The 17,613-nt window shown below is 56.5% G+C and overlaps 2 long non-coding RNA genes across 2 annotated transcripts in view; both read left to right on the forward strand.

Moving 5' to 3' along the window:
- LOC129525786 (uncharacterized) overlaps positions 1–12,964 on the forward strand; it is a 49,119-nt gene extending 36,155 nt beyond the window's left edge. Inside the window, exons 13-15 of the long non-coding RNA XR_010129461.1 lie at positions 3,372–3,429; positions 3,523–3,755; positions 12,832–12,964. This is a non-coding gene — a long non-coding RNA (uncharacterized lncRNA). The remainder of the gene's footprint in view (positions 1–3,371; positions 3,430–3,522; positions 3,756–12,831) is intronic.
- A 23-nt stretch (positions 12,965–12,987) lies between these two features.
- On the forward strand, positions 12,988–16,342 carry LOC101150448 (uncharacterized). The gene is made up of 3 exons (XR_008670183.2): positions 12,988–13,215; positions 15,093–15,150; positions 15,244–16,342. It is a non-coding gene; the product is annotated as an uncharacterized lncRNA (long non-coding RNA).
- Positions 16,343–17,613: the final 1,271 nt, after the last annotated feature.

Below are 17,613 nucleotides of genomic sequence, written 5' to 3' on the forward strand. Positions count from 1 at the left end.
TGACATAAGTTATGGAAATTTCGTGGTTTCCTTGAGTGTCGCTACCAGTATTTTGCTTCTCTGATGATTTTTATCAACTTCCTCATCTGTTAACTTCTCTCCAAGGTATGTCATGTCACGACATACTGCCGCTGCACGAACACGGCCAGTGTCTTCCTATTAAACATGAAGAAAGCTTTCCTAATTTCTCTTTTTACTCTCTGTCTTTGTGTTCTGCATTTTCCTTACTTTTATTGTCAGAAACTCCAGAAAGTGAATCGTACTAATTTATCACGATTTGCTTTATTAATTTATACTATGCTTATATGGAATTTTGCCCAACAGACCTCATTACAATTTGGGCCAGGGCCCAGGGTTAGGGTTGTTTTAATGTCAGGGCCCAGAGTTAGGGTTGTTTTAGGGTCAGGGCCCAGGGTTAGGGTTGTTTTAGGGTCAGGGCCCAGGGTTAGGGTTGTTTAAGGGTCAGGGCCCAGGGTTAGGGTTGTTTTAGGGTCAGGGCCCAGGGTTAGTGTTGTTTTAGGGTCAGGGCCCAGGGTTAGTGTTGTTTTAGGGTCAGGGCCCAGTGTTAGGGTTGTTTTAGGGTCAGGGCCCAGGGTTGGGGTTGTTTTAGGGTCAGGGCCCAGGGTAGGGTTGTTTTAGGGTCAGGACCCACGATTAGATTTTTAGGATCAGGGTCAGGGCCCAGGGTTAGGGTTTTAGGGTAAGGGCCAGGGCCCAGGGTTAGGGTTTTAGGCTCAGGGCCAGGGCCCAGCGTTAGGGTTTTAGGCTCAGGGCTAGGGCCCAGGGTTAGGGTTTTAGGATCAGGGTCAGGGCCCAGGGTTAGGGTTTTAGGCTCAGGGCCAGGGCCCAGGGTTAGTGTTTTAGAGTCAGGGCCAGGGCCCAGGGTTAGGGTTGTTTTAGGCTCAGGGCCAGGGCCCATGGTTAGGGTTGTTTTAGGGTCAGGGCCAGGGCCCAGGGTTAGGGTTGTTATAGGGTCAGGGCCAGGGCCCAGGGTTAGGGTTGTTTTAGGGTCAGGACCAGGGCCCAGGGTTAGGGTTGTTTTAGGGTCAGGGCCAGGGCCCAGTGTTAGGTTTGTTTTAGGGTCAGGGGCAGGGCCCAGGGTTAGGGTTGTTTTAGGGTCAGGGCCCAGAGTTAGGGTTTTAGGCTCAGGGCCAGGGCCTCGGGTTAGGGTTTTAGGCTCAGGGCCATGGCCCAGGGTTAGGGTTAATTAAGGGTCAGGGCCAGGGCCCAGGTTTAGGGTTGATTTAGGGTCAGGGCCAGGGCCCAGGTTTAGGGTTGTTGTACGGTCAGGGCCAGGGCCCAGTGTTAGGGTTGTTTCAGGATCAGGGCCCTGAGTTAGGGTTGTTTCAGGGTCAGGGCCCAGGGTTAGGGTTTTTTCAGGGTGAGGGCCCAGGGTTTTGGTTGTTTTAGGGTCAGGGCCCAGGGTTAGGGTTGTTTTAGGGTCAGGGCCCAGGGATAGGGTTGTTTCAGGGTCAGGGACCAGGGTTAGGGTTGTTTCAAGGTCAGGGCCCAGGGTTAGGGTTGTTTCAGGGTCAGGGCCCTGGGTTAGGGTTGTTTCAGGGTCAGGGCCCAGGGTTAGGGTTGTTTTAGGGTCAGGTCCTTGGCGCAGGTTTAGGGTTGATTTAGTGCAAGGGCCAAGGGTTAGGGTTGTTTTAGGGTCTGGCCAGGGCCCAGGGTTAGGGTTGTTTTAGGTCAGGGCCAGGGCCCAGGGATAGGGTTGTTTTAGGGTCAGGGCCAGGGCCCACGTTTAGGGTTGTTTTAGGGTCAGGGCCAGGGCCTAGTGTTAGGCTTGTTTTAGGGTCAGGTCGAGCGCCCACGGTTAGGCTTGTTTTAGGGTCAGGGCCAGGGCCCAGTGTTAGGCTTGTTTTAGGGTCAGGGCTAGGGCCCAGGGTTAAGGTTGTTTTAGGGTCAGGACCTGGGCCAAGGGTTAGGCTTGTTTTAGTGCCAGGGCCCAGGGTTAGGCTTGTTTTAGGGTTAGGGCCAGGGCCCAGGGTTAGGCTTGCTGTAGGGTCAGGGCCAGGGCCCAGGGATAGGGTTGTTTTAGGGTCAGGGCCAGGGCCAAGGGTTAGGGTTGTTTTAGGGTCAGGGCCAGGGCCCAGGGTTAGGCTTTTTTTAGGTTCAGGGCCAGGGCCCAGGGTTAGGGTTATTTTAGGGTCAGTGCCCAGGGTTAGTGTTGTTTTAGGGTCAGTGCCCAGGGTTAAGGTTGTTTTAGGGTCAGGTCCACGGCCCAGGGTTGGGAGTGTTTTAGGGTCAGGGCCAGGGCCCAGGGTTAGGGTTGTTTTAGGTCAGGGCCAGGGCCCAGGGATAGTGTTGTTTTAGGGTCAGGGCCAGGGCCCACGTTTAGGGTTGTTTTAGGGTCAGGGCCAGGGCCTAGGGTTAGGCTTGTTTTAGGGTCAGGTCGAGCGCCCACGGTTAGGCTTGTTTTAGGGTCAGGGCCAGGGCCCAGGGTTAGGCTTTTTTTAGGTTCAGGGCCAGGGCCCAGGGTTAGGGTTATTTTAGGGTCAGTGCCCAGGGTTAGTGTTGTTTTAGGGTCAGTGCCCAGGGTTAGGGTTGTTTTAGGGTCAGGTCCACGGCCCAGGGTTAGGAGTGTTTTAGGGTCAGGGCCAGGGCCCAGGGTTAGGGTTGTTTTAGGGTCAGGGCTAGGGCCCAGGTTTAGGCTTGTTTTAGGGTCACGGCCAGGTCCCAGGGTTAGGGTTCTTTTAGGGCCAGGTCCCATGGTTAGGGTTTTACAGTCAGGGCCAGGGCCCACAGTTAGGGTATTAGGCTCAGCGCAAGGGCCCAGGGTTAGGGTTTTAGGCTCAGGGCCATGTCCCAGGGTTAGGGTTTTAGGGTCAGGGCCTGGGCCCAGGGTTAGGTGTTTACGGTCAGGGCCCAGGGTTAGGGTTTTAGGGTCAGGGCCCAGGGTTAGGGTTTTAGGGTCAGGGCCCAGGGTTTGGGTGATTTCCAGGAAGTGACCTCACAGTGACTCAAGCTACCACTTACTGTTGATTGTGATGTAATGCCAGCTGAGGCACATGCCTTGGGAGCTAAGTGGTTGCTGCCCTTGACTACTATGAAGACTGGTGTGGGAAGGGTCGCTTTGGATGCACTTGAGCAGGGGTCCCCAATCCCTGAGCCATGGAGCCGTAAGGAGCCACACAGCAGGTGAGTGGTGTCGAGTGAGGGAGTGAGGGAAGCTTCGTCTGTATTTACAGCCACTCCCCTTTGCTCACATTCCCGCCTGAGCTCCACCTTCTCAGATGAGCAGCAGCATTAGATTCTCATAGGAGAACGCACCCTGTTGTGAACCGTGCATGTGAGGGATCTAGGTTGCGCTGTGCTTATGAGAATCTAATACCTATTGATCTGTCACTTTCTCCCATCACGCTCAGGTGGGACCATCCAGTTTCAGGAAAACAAGCTGAACACGCCCACTGATTCTACATTATGGTGAGTTCTATAATTATTTTATTATATATTCCAGTGTAATAATGGAAATGAAGTGCCTAATAAACGTAAATGTGCTTAAATCTTTTGGCCCAGCTCCTACCTCCCGGCAGCCTCGCCAGGCCCAGAACTCTCTCCAGTCAGCCTCTACAGACCAAGCTCATGACTCACAATGGCCTATTGAGGCCCATACCCTACCTCACGGCAGTCTCCGCAGATGAGCCTACTGCCTCACAACAGCCTCCACAGGCACAGCTCCATCGTTACAATGGCCTCTTTAGACCCAGCTCCTGCCGCCCAGCCTTCTCTCCAGGCCCTGAACTTTCTCCGTAAGTTGAGGTAGCTGGGACTGTAGGTATACATGACGATACTTGGCTAATTTTTAAATTGTTTTGCAGACATGGGGTCTCACTTTGTTGGCCAGGCTGGTGTCAAACTAATGGCCTCAAGTGACCCTTCCACCCCTGCCTCCCATCCTCGAGGTATGTGCCACCACAAGGAGCACTTGTTCAATTTTCTAAAGAAAAAATTTCTAAAGTAAGGCTGTGGGATGATGGCAGGAAGATAAAAGAAAAACAGAAGAATAAGTTAAAATGACTTATTCACACATATTCTTTTGACAGCAGGAAGAACTTTTAGTATATACATTCCTTACAAACAAACAAACGGCAGATAAACAATGTTGTATAGGAACTTCAACACACACTGTACAATATTCCCACTTTGCTGACATAAGTTATGGAAATTTCGTGGTTTCCTTGAGTGTCGCTACCAGTATTTTGCTTCTCTGATGATTTTTATCAACTTCCTCATCTGTTAACTTCTCTCCAAGGTATGTCATGTCACGACATACTGCCGCTGCACGAACACGGCCAGTGTCTTCCTATTAAACATGAAGAAAGCTTTCCTAATTTCTCTTTTTACTCTCTGTCTTTGTGTTCTGCATTTTCCTTACTTTTATTGTCAGAAACTCCAGAAAGTGAATCGTACTAATTTATCACGATTTGCTTTATTAATTTATACTATGCTTATATGGAATTTTGCCCAACAGACCTCATTACAATTTGGGCCAGGGCCCAGGGTTAGGGTTGTTTTAATGTCAGGGCCCAGAGTTAGGGTTGTTTTAGGGTCAGGGCCCAGGGTTAGGGTTGTTTTAGGTTCAGGGCCCAGGGTTAGGGTTGTTTAAGGGTCAGGGCCCAGGGTTCAGGTTGTTTTAGGGTCAGGGCCAGGGCCCAGGGCTAGGGGTGTTTTAGGGTCAGGGCCAGGGCCCAAAGTTAGGGTTGTTTTAGGGTCAGGGCCCAGGGTTAGGGTTTTAGGTTCAGGTCCAGGGCCCAGGGTTAGGGTTTTAGGGTCAGGGCCTGGGCCCAGGGTTAGGTTTTTAGGGTCAGGGCCCAGGGTTAGGGTTTTAGGGTCAGGGCCCAGGGTTAGGGTTTTAGGGTCAGGACCCAGGGTTAGGGTTTTAGCGTCATGGCCCAGGGTTAGGGTTTTAGGGCCAGGGCCCAGGGTTAGGGTTTTAGGGTCAGGGCCAGGGCCCAGGGTTAGGGTTTTAGGCTCAGGGCCAGGGCCCAGGGTTAGGGTTTTAGGGTCGGGGCCAGGGCCCAGGGTTAGGGTTTTAGGGTCAGGGCCTGGGCCCAGGGTTAGGTTTTTAGGGTCAGGGCCCAGGGTTAGGGTTTTAGGGTCAGGGCCCAGGGTTAGGGTTTTAGGGTCAGGACCCAGGGTTAGGGTTTTAGCGTCATGGCCCAGGGTTAGGGTTTTAGGGCCAGGGCCCAGGGTTAGGGTTTTAGGGTCAGGGCCAGGGCCCAGGGTTAGGGTTTTAGGCTCAGGGCCAGGGCCCAGGGTTAGGGTTTTAGGGTCGGGGCCAGGGCCCAGGGTTAGGGTTTTAGGGTCAGGGCCTGGGCCCAGGGTTAGGTTTTTAGGGTCAGCGCCCAGGGTTAGGGTTTTAGGGTCAGGGCCCAGGGTTTGGGTTTTAGGGTCAGGACCCAGTGTTAGGGTTTTAGGGTCATGGCCCAGGGTTAGGGTTTTGGGGTCAGGGCCCAGTGTTAGGGTGATTTCCAGGAAGTGACCTCACAGTGTCTCAAGCTTCCACTTACTGTTGATTGTGATGAAATGCCAGCTGAGGCACATGCCTTGGGGGCTAAGTGGTTGCTGCCCTTGACTACTATGAAGACTGGTGTGGGAAGGGTCGCTTTGGATGCACTTGAGCAGGGGTCCCCAACCCCTGAGCCATGGAGCCGTAAGGAGCCACACAGCAGGTGAGTGGTGTCGAGTGAGGGAGTGAGGGAAGCTTCGTCTGTATTTACAGCCACTCCCCTTTGCTCACATTCCCGCCTGAGCTCCACCTTCTCAGATGAGCAGCAGCATTAGATTCTCATAGGAGAACGCACCCTGTTGTGAACCGTGCATGTGAGGGATCTAGGTTGCGCTGTGCTTATGAGTATCTAGTACCTATTGATCTGTCACTTTCTCCCATCACGCTCAGGTGGGACCATCCAGTTTCAGGAAAACAAGCTTAACACACCCACTGATTCTACATTATGGTGAGTTGTATAATCATTTTATTATATATTGGATATATAATACGTATATATATTTATATATATGTAATAATGGAAATAAAGTGCCTAATAAATGTAAATGTGCTTAAATCTTTTTAAGCAGATTCTTCAGGCCCAGCATCTGCCTCACTGTGGACCCCCCAAGCCAAGCTCCCAACCTTTCAGCAGCTTCTACACACCCAGCTCCCGCCTGCCAGTGGCCTCTTCAGGCCCATGGGGCTCATTCCTCACAACAGCCTTTCCAGTCCCAGTTTTTCCCTTCCGGCGGCCTCTCCGGGCTGAGAACCTCCTCAAGTCGGCCTCTCCAGACTCACTTGCACCCTCCAGGCGTCCTCTCCGGGCCAAGCTCCTCTTCCTGGCTGCGTCTCCAGGCCTGACTCCTGCCTCTCAACAACCTCTTTGGACTCAGTGCCTACCCATCTCCTGGCGTCCTTGGTCGGCCCACAGCTTCCTCAAGCCAAGCTCCCCAGGCCCAGGTCAGGCCTCACGGTGCCCCCTCCACGATGAGCTCCTGCCCTCCAATGGCACCTGCAGGACCCAAATGGTCTCCGGTCGGTGGGCTCCTCCACGCCAAGCTTGGGCCTCCCGGTGACCTCTGCAGGCCCAAGTTGTCCTGAAGTCGGCATCTCCCAGCCATGCCTCCCAGCAAGTAAGCAAGCTCTTTTGGCTCAACTCCTGCCCAGCTCCCAACCGCCTTTGTAGGTCCCGAACTTTCTCCAGCCAAGTTCTTTGGGCCTCATTCCTGCCGCCCGGTGGCCTGTACGGGCCCAGCAATGGTTGGAGAACGGCCTCTGCAGGTCCCGCTCTTGCCTCCCAGGGGCCTCTCCAGGCCCAGCTCTTGCCCCCACAGCGGCCACCTGGGGCCAAGTCCCTGCCTGCCTCCCAGCAGCCCGCATGCGGCCCAGCTCCTCCCTCACGGTGGCCTGTTGATGCCCATGCCTCTGGTACCCTGCCCAGAGGCATGAGCCCCTGCCGCACACTGGCTCCTCCCACGCTGAGAGAGGTCAGCGTGAGCCCTTGCCTCACACCGGCCCCTCCCATGCTGAGAGAGGTCAGCGTGAGCCCCTTGCCTGACACTGGCTCCTCCCACGCTGAGAGAGGTCAGCGTGAGCCCTTGCCTCACACCGGCCCCTCCCATGCTGAGAGAGGTCGGCGTGAGCCCTTGACTCACACCGGCCCCTCCCACGGTGAGAGAGGTCAGCGTCAGCCCCTTGCCTCACACCGGCCCCTCCCACGCTGAGAGAGGTCGGCGTGAGCCCTTGCCTCACACCGGCCCCTCCCACGGTGAGAGAGGTCAGCGTCAGCCCCTTGCCTCACACCGGCCCCTCCCACGCTGAGAGAGGTCGGCGTGAGCCCCTTGCCTCACACCGGCCCCTCCCACGCTGAGAGAGGTCGGCGTGAGCCCTTGCCTCACACCGGCCCCTCCCACGCTGAGAGAGGTCAACGTGAGCCCCTTGCCTCACACCGGCCCCTCCCACGCTGAGAGAGGTCAGCGTGAGCCCTTGCCTCACACCGGCCCCTCCCACGCTGAGAGAGGTCAACATGAGCCCCTTGCCTCACACCGGCCCCTCCCACACTGAGAGAGGTCAGCGTGAGCCCTTGCCTCACACCGGCCCCTCCCACGCTGAGAGAGGTCAGCGTGAGCCCTTGCCTCACACCGGCCCCTCCCACGCTGAGAGAGTTCACCGTGAGCCCCTTGCCTCACACCGGCCCCTCCCACACTGAGAGAGGTCAGCGTGAGCCCCTTGCCTCACACCGGCCCCTCCCACGCTGAGAGAGGTCAGCGTGAGCCCTTGCCTCACACCGGCCCCTCCCACGCTGAGAGAGGTCGGCATGAGCCCCTTGCCTCACACGGGCCCCTCTTACTCTGACAGAGGTCAGCGTGAGCCCTTGCCTCACAGCGTCCCCTCCCACGCTGAGAGAGGTCAGCGTGAGCCCTTGCCTCACACCGGCCCCTCCCACGCTGAGAGAGGTCAGCGTGAGCCCTTGCCTCACACCGGCCCCTCCCACGCTGGGAGAGGTCAGCGTGAGCCCCTTGCCTCACCCCGGCCCCTCCCACGCTGAGAGAGGTCGGCGTGAGCCCTTGCCTCACACCGGCCCCTCCCACGCTGAGAGAGGTCGGCGTGAGCCCCTTGCCTCACACCGGCCCCTCCCACGCTGAGAGAGGTCAGCGTGAGCCCCTGCCTCAACAGGCCACCGTGAGGGAGGAGCAGGGTCGCACGCGGGCTGCTGTGAGGCAGGCAGCGACTTGGGCCTGGGAGGTCGTGGTGGGGTGAGAGCTGGGCTTGGAGACTCCCCTGGGAGGCAACAGCGGGGCCTACAGACTCTGTTCTCCAGCCGGAGCTGGGACTGTTCAGGTACTGGGAGGTGGGATGTGGGTCTGAAGAGCTTGGTTGCAGAAACTTCGGAGTCTACAAACGCAGGCGGGAGCTGAGCCAAAAAAGCTTGTTTGCTGGGAGGCGGGAGATGCAGCCAGGAGAAACAGCTATGCCTGCAGAGGCCGCCATGCGGGAGGCGGAGGCCGGGCCTCCTCAAATCGGCCTCTCCAGACCCACTTGCAGCCTCCCGGCATCCTCTCCGGGCCCAGCTCTTCCTCCCGGCTGCGTCTGCAGGCCTGACTCTGGCCTCCCAACAACGTCTTTGGACTCAGCTCCTGCCCAGCTCCCAGCAGGCCCAAGTTGTCGTCAAGTCGGCCTGGAATTGGGCCCGGAAGAGCAGCAAGTCGGCCTCCCCGGGCCCAGCTCCGTCCTCTCGGCGGCCTCTCCAGGTGCAAAACTTCCTCGAGTCAGCCTCTCCAGGCCCAGCTCCTCCTGCCTCCCAGTGGCCTCTTTCAGCCCAGACCAGCTCATGGCTCTTGGCGGCCTTCCCAGGCCCCGCTTTTGACTTTTGGTGGCCTCTTCAGGCCCAGAACTTGACCTCCAGTGGGCCTTTGCAGGCCCGGCCTCCTGCCTCTCGAAGGCCTGCACGGGCCCGGACTCACAGCGGACTCACAGCGGACTCTCCATGCCCAGCTAGCTCTCGCCTCATTGCGGCCTCCCGAGTCCAAAGCTCCTGCCTCTCGGCCGCTTCGGCAGGCCCAGCTCCCGCCTGCCAGTGGCCTCTTTAGGCCCAGCTCATTCCTCACAACAGCCTTCCCAGGCCCCGTTTTTCCCTTCTGGCAGCCTCTTGGCCTCTAATTTGTTTATCTTTTGTGTATAAATCCCAAAATATTGAATTTTGGAATATTTCCACCATTATGTAAATATTTTGGTAGGTGATTTATTTGGGGTGAGTTTCTGCACCAAGCCCGAATTTTTTATTTTATTTTCCTTATTATTTGGTGTTAAACAGGTTTAATGACGGTCATGGCAACTGTTTGGCACAATGAAAAATATCGCCCATGATCAACGTGTTCTGTTCTGGGGAAGGGGGCAAAGGCAGGGTGAATCACTTTCTTAAAAAGTATAGCTCAAGTTGGGAGTGCAGAGGGAATGGGGAGAAAACCCTCCCGCTGCCTGTGTCGGAGTGCAGGAGCCCCCACCCCTATACTCACCTGAGTCCAGCCCCTCTGGGGAAAGAAGGGGTGCATGAACTCCCCCTAGTCCACAGGCACCTCCCTGTGGCCCAAGGCCCTCTTCACACTCCATCTTGTAGCCCCAACAGGAGCTATTTTCCGAAAAGTGAAAAGCTCTGAAGGTCCCACAATTCATGGTATGTACACCTCCCTCACCAGGGGCTGCAAAGTGGCCTGGAGCTCCATACTGAGTAGAAGTCTTTGGGCCAGAGTCAGCATCTGGCTGACGGTCCGGATATCCTGGTTGGAGTGACCCTGGTGCGCCCTGCCAGGGCCTGGTGCCGCTTGCTGAAGATCATGACCGCCACTCATGGGCCACCGATGTGGTCCTTGTCCCATTTGTTGGGGCTGCGTCCATCCTTCTCAGAAGATGAGTCCTGTTCCTTGCGCAGGGCACTGAGGGACTGGGCCTGACATCATCTGAGTGGTAGAGGCAACTGGGTGTCAGGAGACATGATGGAGAGGAAAGCATCATCATGGTCATTCTCTGTCTCACTGTCCAGCAGGGACTCCCCTGAGGGGCCCAGGGCTCCTCCTCCATGGTGGGAGGTGAGCTTTTAACAGGTTCCACCACCCCCAAAGTGTGTGGGGTTGCGGGCCCTGGGCTTTCAGGGCAGGTGGCTCCAGGAGGCCGCCCAGGGTCAACACTCCCTGTGCCACCTGGTGGATGCTCATGAGCAACAGCTGCCAACTTGGCAGGTTGTTTTCTCTGGTTGGAGGCCACTGAGTAACTGGCAGGTTGCTGGGCCTCGTGTGGCTGCAGGGAGGGGTCAGGAAGGGGATGGAGTACCAGGGGAACACGGCCACAGAGTGACCTTCCACATTCCTCCACACGAACATGCTGACGCCACGGGAGGCCTCACTGAATGCAGGCCTGGGGGCCGAGTACTTGGTCCGGGCAGGGAGTTCCTGGCAGGGGCTCACACCTCACCCCCTCCTCAGCCCAGGTGGCTTGGGCCCAGAGAAGTGGGGGTTGGAGAGGAGCAGAAGACCAGGCCTCAAGTTTTGTTTTTTTTGTTTGTTTTTTTGTTTTTGAAATGTAGTTTGACTCTTGTCACCCAGGCTGGAGTGCAGTGGCACGATCTCAGTGGCCTTCATACCTGGCTAATTTTTTGTATTTTTACTGGGGGTGGGGTTTTGCCATGTTGGCCAGGCTGGTCTTGACCTCCCGACCTCAGGTGATCCACCCACCTCAGCCTCCCAAAATGGGATTACGGGCATGAGCCACTGCTCCCAACTTCATTCATTTTTACTTGAAAAACTCCGTTAAGCATTTTTTTAAGGTAGACCTAGTGGTCCTGAATGCCCTCAGCTTTGTTTGTCGAGGAAGCACGTTATTTCTTTTTTCTTTCTGAAGGACAGCTTTGTCAGACATAGTATTAGTTGCTGGCACTTTTTTTCTTTCAGCACTTTGAATGTATTATTCGATTCTGTCCTGACCTGCAAAGTTTCTTTAACTTTTGACTATTTGATTATATTGTGACTTGGTGAGTATCTATTTGGTTTGAACCTCTTTAGGAATCTTTAAGCTTCATGGATTTAGATGTCTAAATCTTTCCCATGATTTAGGCAGTCTTCAGCCATTCTTTAAATAAGCTTTCTTCTCCTTTCTCTATTTTCCTTTTCAAACTCCCATAACCTGACAATGGGTTGCCTAATGGTGTCTTGTTGGCTTTCTTTTCTCTGTCTTTTTTTCTTTTTTTTTTTTTTTTGAGACAGAGTCATGCTCTGTCACCCAGGCTGGAGTGCAATGTGTGGTCTAGGCTCACTAGGGTTAGGGTTAGGGTTTTAGGGTAAGGGCGAAGGGTTAGGGTTTTAGGGTAAGGGCGAAGGGTTAGGGTTTTAGGGTCAGGGCCCAGGGTTAGGGTTTTAGGGTCAGGGCCCAGGGTTAGGGTTTTAGGGTCAGGGCCCAGGGTTAGGGTTTTAGGGAGAGGGCCCAGCGTTAGGGTTTTAGGGTCAGGGCCCAGGGCCCAGGGTTAGGGTTTTAGGGTCAGTGCCTGGGGCCCAGGGTTAGGGCTTTAGGGCCAGGGCCCGGGGCCAGGGTTAGGGATTTAGGGCCAGGGCCCGGGGCCCACGGTTAGGGCTTTAGGGCCAGGGCCCGGGGCCCAGGGTTAGGGATTTAGGGTCAGAGCCCGGGGCCCAGGGTTAGGGCATTAGGGTCAGGGCCCAGGGCCCAGGGTTAGGGCTTCAGGGACAGGGCCCGGGGCCCAGGGTTAGGGCTTCAAGGCCAGGGCCCGGGGCCCAGGGTTAGGGCTTCAGGGTCAGGGCCCGAGGCCCAGGGTTAGGGCTTCAGGGTCAGGGCCCGGGGCCCAGTGTTAGGGCTTCAGGGTCAGGGCCCGGGGCCCAGGGTTAGGGCTTCAGGGTCAGGGCCGGGGCCCAGGGTTTGGGCTTCAGGGTCAGGGCCCGGGGCCCAGGGTTAGGGCTTCAGGGTCAGGGACCGGGGCCCAGGGTTAGGGCTTCAGGGTCCGGGCCCGGGACCCAGGGTTAGGGCTTCAGGGTCAGGGACCGGGGCCCAGGGTTAGGGCTTCAGGGTCAGGGCCTGGGGCCCAGGGTTTGGGCTTCAGGGTCAGGGCCCGGGGCCCAGGGTTAGGGCTTCAGGGTCAGGGCCCGGGGCCCAGGGTTAGGGCTTCAGGGTCAGGGACCGGGGCCCAGGGTTAGGGCTTCAGGGTCCGGGCCCGGGGCCCAGGGTTAGGGCTTCAGGGTCAGGGACCGGGGCCCAGGGTTAGGGCTTCAGGGTCAGGGCCCGGGGCCCAGGGTTAGGGCTTCAGGGTCAGGGACCGGGGCCCAGGGTTAGGGTTTTAGGGTCAGGGCCCGGGGCCCAGGGTTAGGGTTTTAGGGTCAGGGCCCGGGGCCCAGGGTTAGGGTGATTTCCAGGAAGTGACCTCACAACGACTCAGGCTACCACTTACTGTTGATTGTGATGAAATGCCAGCTGAGGCACACGCCTTGGGAGCTAAGTGGTGCTGCCCTTGACTACTATGAAGACTGGTGTGGGAAGGGTCGCTTTGGATGCACTTGAGCAGGGGTCCCCAATAACTGAGCCATGGAGCCGTAAGGAGCCACACAGCAGGTGAGTGGTGTCGAGTGAGGGAGTGAGGGAAGCTTCGTCTGTATTTACAGCCACTCCCCTTTGCTCACATTCCCGCCTGAGCTCCACCTTCTCAGATGAGCAGCAGCATTAGATTCTCATAGGAGAACGCACCCTGTTGTGAACCGTGCATGTGAGGGATCTAGGTTGCGCTGTGCTTATGAGAATCTAATACCTATTGATCTGTCACTTTCTCCCATCACGCTCAGGTGGGACCATCCAGTTTCAGGAAAACAAGCTGAACACGCCCACTGATTCTACATTATGGTGAGTTCTATAATTATTTTATTATATATTCCAGTGTAATAATGGAAATGAAGTGCCTAATAAACGTAAATGTGCTTAAATCTTTTGGCCCAGCTCCTACATCCCGGCAGCCTCGCCAGGCCCAGAACTCTCTCCAGTCAGCCTCTACAGACCAAGCTCATGACTCACAATGGCCTATTGAGGCCCATACCCTACCTCACGGCATTCTCCGCAGATGAGCCTACTGCCTCACAACAGCCTCCACAGGCACAGCTCCATCGTTACAATGGTCTCTTTAGACCCAGCTCCTGCCTCCCAGCCTTCTCTCCAGGCCCTGAACTTTCTCCGTAAGTTGAGGTAGCTGGGACTGTAGGTATACATGACGATACTTGGCTAATTTTTAAATTGTTTTGCAGACATGGGGTCTCACTTTGTTGGCCAGGCTGGTGTCAAACTAATGGCCTCAAGTGACCCTTCCACCCCTGCCTCCCATCCTCGAGGTATGTGCCACCACAAGGGGCACTTGTTCAATTTTCTAAAGAAAAAATTTCTAAAGTAAGGCTGTGGGATGATGGCAGGAAGATAAAAGAAAAACAGAAGAATAAGTTAAAATGACTTATTCACACATATTCTTTTGACAGCAAGAAGAACTTTTAGTATATACATTCCTTACAAACAAACAAAGGGCAGATAAACAATGTTGTATAGGAACTTCAACACACACTGTACAATATTCCCACTTTGCTGACATAAGTTATGGAAATTTCGTGGTTTCCTTGAGTGTCGCTACCAGTATTTTGCTTCTCTGATGATTTTTATCAACTTCCTCATCTGTTAACTTCTCTCCAAAGTATGTCACGTCACGATATACTGCCGCTGCACGAACATGGCCAGTGTCTTCCTATTAAACATGTAGAATGCTTTCCTAATTTCTCTTTTTACTCTCTGTCTTTGTGTTCTGCATTTTCCTTACTTTTATTGTCAGAAACTCCAGAAAGTCAATCGTACTAATTTATCACGATTTGCTTTATTAATTGATACTATGCTTATATGGAATTTTGCCCAACAGACCTCATTACAATTTGGGCCAGGGCCCAGGGTTCGGGTTGTTTTAGGGTCAGGGCCAGGGCCCAGGGCTAGGGGTGTTTTAGGGTCAGGGCCAGGGCCCAGGGTTAGGGTTTTAGGCTCGGGGCCAGGGCCCAGGGTTAGGGTTTTAGGATCAGTGCCAGGGCCCAGGGTTAGGGTTTTAGGGTCAGGTCCAGGGCCCAGGGTTAGGGTTTTAGGGTTAGGGCCAGTGCCCAGGGTTAGGGTTTTAGGGTCAGGGCCTGGGCCCAGGGTTAGGGTTTTAGGGTCAGGGCCAGGGCCCAGGGTTAGGGTTTTAGGGTCAGGGCCAGGGCCCAGGGTTAGGGTTTTAGGGTCAGGGCCTGGGCCCAGGGTTAGGTTTTTAGGGTCAGGGCCCAGGGTTAGGGTTTTAGGGTCAGGGCCCAGGGTTAGGGTTTTAGGGTCAGGACCCAGGGTTAGGGTTTTAGCGTCATGGCCCAGGGTTAGGGTTTTAAGGCCAGGGCCCAGGGTTAGGGTTTTAGGGTCAGGGCCAGGGCCCAGGGTTAGGGTTTTTGGCTCAGGGCCAGGGCCCAGGGTTAGGGTTTTAGGGTCGGGGCCAGGGCCCAGGGTTAGGGTTTTAGGGTCAGGGCCTGGGCCCAGGTTTAGGTTTTTAGGGTCAGCGCCCTGGGTTAGGGTTTTAGGGTCATGGCCCAGGGTTAGGGTTTTAGGGTCAGGGCCCAGGGTTAGGGTGATTTCCAGGAAGTGACCTCACAGTGACTCAAGCTACCACTTACTGTTGATTGTGATGTAATGCCAGCTGAGGCACATGCCTTGGGAGCTAAGTGGTTGCTGCCCTTGACTGCTATGAAGACTGGTGTGGGAAGGGTCGCTTTGGATGCACTTGAGCAGGGGTCCCCAATCCCTGAGCCATGGAGCCGTAAGGAGCCACACAGCAGGTGAGTGGTGTCGAGTGAGGGAGTGAGGGAAGCTTCGTCTGTATTTACAGCCACTCCCCTTTGCTCACATTCCCGCCTGAGCTCCACCTTCTCAGATGAGCAGCAGCATTAGATTCTCATAGGAGAACGCACCCTGTTGTGAACCGTGCATGTGAGGGATCTAGGTTGCGCTGTGCTTATGAGAATCTAATACCTATTGATCTGTCACTTTCTCCCATCACGCTCAGGTGGGACCATCCAGTTTCAGGAAAACAAGCTGAACACGCCCACTGATTCTACATTATGGTGAGTTCTATAATTATTTTATTATATATTCCAGTGTAATAATGGAAATGAAGTGCCTAATAAACGTAAATGTGCTTAAATCTTTTGGCCCAGCTCCTACCTCCCGGCAGCCTCGCCAGGCCCAGAACTCTCTCCAGTCAGCCTCTACAGACCAAGCTCATGACTCACAATGGCCTATTGAGGCCCATACCCTACCTCACGGCAGTCTCCGCAGATGAGCCTACTGCCTCACAACAGCCTCCACAGGCACAGCTCCATCGTTACAATGGCCTCTTTAGACCCAGCTCCTGCCGCCCAGCCTTCTCTCCAGGCCCTGAGCTTTCTCAAGTCGACCTCACCAGGCCCAGCTCATGCTTCTTTGCAGCCTCTCCAGGCCCAGCTCCTGCATCTTGGTGGCCCCTCCAGGCCCAGCCTCTGCCTCCCGTCGGCCTCTACAGTCGTAACATCTACCTCACAGCAGATTCTTCAGGCCCAGCATCTGCCTCACTGTGGATCCCCCAAGCCAAGCTCCCAACCTTTCAGCAGCTTCTACACACCCAGCTCCCGCCTGCCAGTGGCCTCTTCAGGCCCATGGGGCTCATTCCTCACAACAGCCTTTCCAGGCCCAGTTTTTCCCTTCCGGCGGCCTCTCTGGGCTGAGAACCTCCTCAGGTCGGCCTCTCCAGACCCACTTGCACCCTCCGGGCATCCTCTGCGGGCCAAGCTCCTCTTCCTGTCTGCGTCTCCAGGCCCGACTCCTGCCTCTCAACAAGCTCTTTGGACTCAGTGCCTACCCATCTCCTGGCATCCTTGGTCAGCCCACAGCTTCCTCAAGCCAAGCTCCCCAGGCCCAGGTCAGGACTCACGGTGGCCTCTCCAGGATGAGCTCCTGCACTCCGATGGCACCTGCAGGCCCCAAATGGTCTCCGGTCGGTGGGCTTCTCCACGCCAAACTTGGGCCTCCCAGCGACCTCTGCAGGCCCAAGTTGTCCTGAAGTCGGCATCTCCCGGCCGTGCCTCCCAGCAAGTAAGCAAGCTCTTTTGGCTCAACTCCTGCCCAGCTCCCAACCGCCTTTGTAGGTCCCGAACTTTCTCCAGCCAAGTTCTTCGGGCCTAATTCCTGCCGCCCGGTGGCCTGTACGGGCCCAGCAATGGTTGGAGAGTGGCCTCTGCAGGTCCCGCTCTTGCCTCCCAGGGGCCTCTCCAGGCCCAGCTCTTGTCCCCACGGCGGCCTCCCGGGGCCAAGTCCCTGCCTGCCTCCCAGCAGCCCGCATGCGGCCCAGCTCCTCCCTCACGGTGGCCTGTTGATGCCCATGCCTCTGGTACCCTGCCCAGAGGCATGAGCCCCTGCCACACACTGGCTCCTCCCACGCTGAGAGAGGTCAGTGTGAGCCCTTGCCTCACACCGGCCCCTCCCACGCTGAGAGAGGTCACCGTGAGCCCTTGCCTCACACCGGCCCCTCCCACGCTGAGAGAGGTCAGCCTGAGCCCCTTGCCTCACACCGGCCCCTCCCACGCTGAGAGAGGTCAGCGTGAGCCCTTGCCTCACACCGGCCCCTCCCATGCTGAGAGAGGTCTGCGTGAGCCCCTTGCCTCACACCGGCCCCTCCCACACTGACAGAGGTCCATGGGAGCCCCTTGCTTCACACCGGCCCCTCCCACACTGACAAGAGGTCCATGGGAGCCCCTTGCCTCACACCGGCCCCTCCCACACTGACAGAGGTCCATGGGAGCCCCTTGCTTCACACCGGCCCCTCCCATGCTGAGAGAGGTCTCCGTGAGCCCTTGCCTCACACCGGCCCCTCCCACACTGACAGAGGTCCATGGAAGCCCCTTGCTTCACAACAGCCCCTCCCACACTGACAGAGGTCCATTGGAGCCCCTTGCTTCACACCGGCCCCTCCCACGCTGAGAGAGGTCAGCGTGAGCCCTTGCCTCACAGCGTCCCCTCCCACGCTGAGAGAGGTCAGCGTGAGCCCTTGCCTCACACCGGCCCCTCCCATGCTGAGAGAGGTCTGCGTGAGCCCCTTGCCTCACACCGTCCCCTCCCACACTGACAGAGGTCCATGGGAGCCCCTTGCTTCACACCGGCCCCTCCCACACTGACAAGAGGTCCATGGGAGCCCCTTGCCTCACACCGGCCCCTCCCACACTGACAGAGGTCCATGGGAGCCCCTTGCTTCACACCGGCCCCTCCCACGCTGAGAGAGGTCTCCGTGAGCCCTTGCCTCACACCGGCCCCTCCCACACTGACAGAGGTCCATGGAAGCCCCTTGCTTCACAGAGGCCCCTCCCACACTGACAGAGGTCCATGGGAGCCCCTTGCTTCACACCGGCCCCTCCCACGCTGAGAGAGGTCAGCGTGAGCCCTTGCCTCACACCGTCCCCTCCCACACTGACAGAGGTCCATGGGAGCCCCTTGCTTCACACCGGCCCCTCCCACGCTGAGAGAGGTCAGCGTGAGCCCCTTGCCTCACACCGTCC

This window comes from Gorilla gorilla, chromosome 10 (genome assembly GCF_029281585.2).
Source record: "Gorilla gorilla gorilla isolate KB3781 chromosome 10, NHGRI_mGorGor1-v2.1_pri, whole genome shotgun sequence".
Lineage (NCBI taxonomy): Eukaryota > Metazoa > Chordata > Mammalia > Primates > Hominidae > Gorilla > Gorilla gorilla.